Source organism: Juglans microcarpa x Juglans regia, chromosome 3D, assembly GCF_004785595.1.
Source record: "Juglans microcarpa x Juglans regia isolate MS1-56 chromosome 3D, Jm3101_v1.0, whole genome shotgun sequence".
Classification (NCBI taxonomy): Eukaryota; Viridiplantae; Streptophyta; class Magnoliopsida; order Fagales; family Juglandaceae; genus Juglans; species Juglans microcarpa x Juglans regia.
In genome coordinates, this window is record NC_054598.1 from 30,478,754 (window position 1) to 30,484,885 (window position 6,132).

Consider the following 6,132-nt stretch of genomic DNA (forward strand, 5'->3'; position numbering starts at 1 on the left):
AATAAAATATACATATGATTTTGCTACAGTAGCAGTCATATATGACTTATGAGATAGATTTAATGAAGCTCAAATGGTAGATAACTTTAGTTTGACTAATGCAATGTGACTCAAATATTGATGATATTAGCTAAATTTATAGCTGCACTAGCATTTGGCTGCCAGTACATATTACCAATGATAAATAAACAAAACATGAAGCAAATATTATCATAATTGAAGAGTACATATTACAATAACCACGGCTAAATTAGAAAAGAAACTTTCACGATACAAAATTGTATGATACAATTTCAAACAAACTTAAACTTTGTCCACAAAGTTGCTGATGAAAAATGAACAAAAGTCATCTAATGCCAAAACTAAATTGAATATCCTATTCAAGTATCAATTACTCCTCCTCAAGGATGGTTCCCTTCTCACTGACAGATATCGTCAAGAAACCTTCAGATATCCTTGTTCTTCACGTGACATTTTTGCAAAACTAAAAATGATTGCAGATCAGCAAGTGCAAACAACATGTATTAGGAAGGAAGGCGAAATGATATATATATATATAGAGAGAGAGAGAGAGAGAGAGAGAGAGAGAGAGAGCGAGAGAGAGAGAGAGAGACCATGTTTATCAAAGCACAAGACCGAGATCAAGTTCAATGTCATTCCCATCTAATACTAGCTCATCCTTGACCTTTTCAGAATGGAGAATAGACACCCCATCAAGCATGTCCACTTTTCTTACCTGGCACGCCCAAAACACACAAAATGCAATGAAGTCCTCACTTAACACTTGATTAACTAAAAGCTAAACATCCATGTACTTGCCGAAATGGAAACTGACAACTAGTACGTCAATTCATCAATCTGTTTAGATAGCAACTCAAAAAAGAAAACAATACACTCCAAAAATATATTATCTACAATAATTACAAAATAGATCAACGTAGAACAATTTATTCCCCTTCTAACCACAATAGTGCAAACAAGATGGTAAACAATAAGAACAAGAAAACAACACGTTAAACAAAACTAACAAAAAATATGCAAAGTTCAATGAAGTCTTCACTTCACGATTGAACAAGCTAAAGCTTTACACCAGGGTATTTAAACCTACACCCCTAGCAACATTGAAAACGACAACAAGAACATCAAGACTTCAACCTGTTCTAGATTGAACTCAACAAAAGAAAAAATAATGCATTGTATGATCTACAAGACTTACAAGATAGAAACACCTCGAATATTAACACTTTCCATAATAATCAAAATTATGAAAACTAGATGGTGAACAATAGGGCACAAGAAAACAACACCTAAAACAATACCAACTACTCTATTTTAATTCCCCTACCATTTTCTTGTGTTTTCTATGCAAATACACAGGCATCCATGCTTCGAATAAACCTCATCCAGAGCATGCAAAAATGAGTTACCAAAATGACAAATTGACTTCATCTACTCTATTCTATTACAATTCCTTTTCATGAAGTAATAAAAGATAAGTGATGTTTAAAGACAGCAACAAGAACATCCTAAGCCACCATATTTAAAAATAAAATTGAGAGAAGGCATAGGGTAAAAGGGGACACAATGTCAACTGAACGGTCGAGCAATAACATCAAAAAAATTAAAAGGAGCTGCAAACACCTAATTTATAGTAATCCAATAAATGTGATTACAATTCCTGAGCAACTAGGAGGGCTGAAAAAGACAATTCTGACACAAGAATGGAGACTCCAAAATAGCATTCTAACCAATCGGTAATGGTAGATTGGAATGTAAGTACAATAGCTTCACACCTTGTGCATGCATCAACACAAGTACAATCACAAACATAATTTTAATAAAAAATATGCAACGTGTAAAACATAAATGGAGACTATAAATATCTTTGATATTTGTTAAATCAAACAGCAATCTGCACTCAACATTAGCATAGAGATAAAAAAAGAATAATAATAAAGCCCCAAATTAAAGCTCTATCATGGAACATGTAAACTATGAAATAACTCTTCTAGTTAATAAGCTTCCAGTTAAGAATCAATATACACCAACAATCTAATACCTCAAACTAATAATGAAGTAAGGTTCGAATATCGTTACTACTTCTCACAGATCAAACAACCACTCGTATATAAACAAGACAGATGAATGAAAGAAATAAAGAAGAAGAAATAAACAAGCATCAAAATCAAAACGAACCAAACGACAAAACCTTAAAAGAATACAAATCCATTTCACAATTTCCAAAAAGCTACCTTATTTTCACTCAAAACATTATGGATCTCGATGGGCTTGTTAGCGTTGGTGATGCTAGCATTGATGGGGAAGTGAGCATACACGAACCTCATCTTGTAGTGGTAGCTCTTGGTGACGCCAATGATGAGGTTCTCGACATGGCTGAGAGCAGTATGGATCGCCACAGAGGTCTTCTAGGATAAGAACCAGGCCTCAATTTTTAGCTCTCTCTTGCCAATAGCCTCGTCAGTGATGAGATCAAAGTCAAGATTGAGGTGTTTGACATAACAGATCAGTTTATCGCGTGAACCCTCCTCGATGATCTTGATGTTTATCTTGATTTGTACGCCGTCTAGAATATCCATAGTCTCTGTCGAGAGAATGGTCTTCATTTTTTGCTCTGTTACTCTCTAAATCTAAGCGAGGCAAAGAAAATGGAGGCGGCACCAGAAATATGAATGCATCAGTCTACAGTTATAGCACACAGCCGCAGTACACTGGTAATAAAAAAAAATAATAATAATAATAATATGAGATGTGCTGCAAGCTGATGTATCATGCTTCCACCAAAAATCTTAAAAATAAAGAATTAATCTACCCAACCCTCGCCCCTAACCGCACACCATACTCTGACGTGGCAAACCTGGGTTCGCCATGTCACGGTTTATTATTCACCCCTCCCAAGCTCCTCCATTCTCCCTCTTCTTCCTCAGACGTCTCACTAGACGCAGTACTCTCATTCTTCTCCCTCTCGAACCTCTCACTCGAAGCAGAACTCTTCATCTTGTCCCTCTCCACCTCAGACTCTTCTCTCTCACCCCGTCTCCCTCACCCACTTCAGTCCTGAACCCTAGAAAAATTCAGCAACCACTCACTCGACGCAGTACTCTCCATCTTCTACCTCTCGAACCTCTCACTCGAAGCAGAACTCTCCCTCTTATTCCTCTCTATTACCTCAGACTCTTCTCTATCACCTCGATGCCCTCACCCCCTTCAATCACAAACCCTAGAAAAATTCAGCAAAACCTTTGAAGACCCATCTCCCTCACCCCCTTCAGTAGAAGAAATCGTCCTCAAAGGTACATTTTTTTTTTCAATTCATTTTAAACCTTTACCTTCCAAACTGCTTTTCAAATAGGCCTGACCAGCCTTAACTTTTCTTCCTAGAGAAGCATAGTCTTTTGAGAGAGAGAGAGAAGGAGGCGGAGAGATTGAGAGAGAGAGGAGCTTTCTCTTACATCGCTCTTTCACTACCAAATCTTCAAGTAAGCAATCCGTGATTCTCTTCCTTGTCATTGCTTTTCAATTATTTTCAGTTGCATATCTAATGTTATGAGCTTGAAATGGGTTGAAATAATGGTAATAGCTAACAATGCAGAAAATCTCTTTTTTCGGCTCTCAAGTTTTTCGTTTTTAACTCTTTAGGCAGTTGCATAACATGATGTTACCATCTCTAGTTCTAGCTTTCAGGATTTCTTAGCCCCATTTCCTTTTCATACTTAAATAGATTCTATGTATATGTCCTACATATTGATGTATCACCCCTTTTAATCATTAACAACATCCATATCTTACCTTTGAAAAAACATTTCTCTCAATCTATGTGTCTGTAATGCTATATTCAAACTTTTATTAAGACATTTTTATTTTGTTGTATCCACTGCTCTGTTTGGAAGTAAAAGTTAGGAGGAAAGGAGTACAAAATGAAAGAAATTAAAGGAATTTTTGAGTCCATTGGTTTCCATTTTAGAGTTTTTTTTGTTCACTTTCTTGAACAAATAATTTGTTGATGTTGAAAACAATTATTGGGAATTGGAATTCTTTCCTATTTATGCATTAAACGCTTTTTAGTAACCACATCAAGCTAGTACATGTCTTTAGCAGTTTGTTTGGTTAACAGAGATTGGGAAACAAAGTAGGAAATGAAAGAAATGGAATGGGAGATTTAAATCTGTTGTTTCCTTTTGCTATGTGTTATTCTTGGAAAATAAGAATCATTAAATTACTCATAAAGAAATTTATTAAAGATTGGAACTTATTCCGACTCTGGTCTATCTCCTTTTCTGCTCACCCTTTTCTTGTAAGTGTTTTTAGCAATGTGTTTTGTTTCCATGGAAGAGGAGGAATTTAAAAAAAAATTGGAAAACCTTGGAGTTCTGATTTGTCTTTTTTTTCCCCCTTGAAAACTTATGAAATCTCCATGTAAGTTTTAACAACAGATGAGAAAATGGAGGAAGAGAATTAGATAAACTTTGTATAGGTTGTTCTATTTTATTACATCTCAAAGGAGAAACCCTATTAGTTCTAGACAACTATCTTACTGAATTTTAAAAAATTGAGGGGAATGAGTAATGGTTGAAAATTCTCCTAAACGGTGTGCATTTATCACTTTTTTACCCTAAACTTCCATGACACCAAAATTATATGCTCACCTTTGCCTTCTGAATGTTTCAAATTCACAGTTCCTTTTGCCATTGTAAGACTTTTTCACTTTATAAAAAATATTACTAATTTGTTGTTGTCATTTTCTCTTCTTACTAATTTGAAGCTTGAAATTTTTGAATTGTACACAGGGAGAAACAAGATGTCAATTCTTCATTTGGACATATATACTTCAATCAATACTACTGGAGAAATTTCTGACAAGGGAGAATGAACTTCAGAAGAGGAAGGATGCTTTATTGTTGGTGAGTATGAAGCTCAAAAAAAAAAAAAAAAAAAAAAAAAAGAACAAACTAATTCAGAAGCAAGAGGACGAACTTCGAAGAATGATAGTAGAGAATAGAAATATATTGTTGTGTCTATGATCAAACATATATATTTTAATTAGCAACACAACCTTAGGCCCAGTTTGTATTCGCAAGCCATCTCAACTCATCTCAACTCAGCTCACTACTATTCATTATTATTCATCAACTTTAACTCACAAATCTCACTACTATTCACAACTCATCTTACTACTATTCACAACTCATCTCAACTCATCTTCGAATCCAAACGATACCTTAATTAATTACAAGCAATACTAAAAAAACTCCCAAAAGTATAATATAGATGGGAATAAACAAGATGAATCGATTATACATGTGTTTTGTTGTCTCCAATGCATCATGATTTCTTTTTGGATGTGAAAGCTACTACCCATATTTCAATGCACTACAAATAACAAAATACAACTTTAGATACAATAATAGATTACAGTTGTCAGTACCAAAGATGCATAATCAGTACAACATATTCTCAATTTCATGTACAAATTTATTTACAAATTTCTCAACTGGATTGTATATATGGAAAGTTCAAAATTCTAAACAGGAAATACACATTTCTTCACAAACAATCGTTCTCCTTTCAACTTCTAGTGCCATTTTCATGTTGAACATTTCTTTCAACTTCTAATACATAACAATTTGGGTAATGACTAGTGGCACAATTTTTCTAAAGACCACTTTGTACGCTCTGCCATAATCTCCAAACTAAAGCCAAACTTAGACACATTCCAGAGAGTTGATCAGGATCAAAAAGCACCCATTTGCATCTGCAAGATGATAAAGAAGATGGTAATTGCAAACAGAAATACATACAAATTCCTACACTATATAATAAACTTTCACAAATATTTAATAATGACCCTTTGGCTGACTCTTTACTAACATGACTAGATTTTTCCATCATCATGTTAAATACAAACAATTCTTATGACTAGAGAAATGTTAAATTGTCTCCACTTATGAAAGTAATATTCAAACCGAAACATCTACTCTCTTTCAATATCAGGCAAGTCCCATATTGAGTGGCTGAATTGAGAATGTGTTGCACAGGTGCAAGCCTTGCATGATATCCTTATAAGGTAAAATTGGACTTTATTAATGATGCTAAAGAGTTCTAATTATCACTTTG

At 34.4% G+C, this 6,132-nt stretch overlaps 1 pseudogene; it reads right to left on the reverse strand.

The window, feature by feature from the left end:
* Positions 1-391: 391 nt before the first annotated feature.
* Positions 392-2,624, reverse strand: LOC121255933 (annotated as a pseudogene).
* Between the last annotated feature and the right edge of the window lie 3,508 nt (positions 2,625-6,132).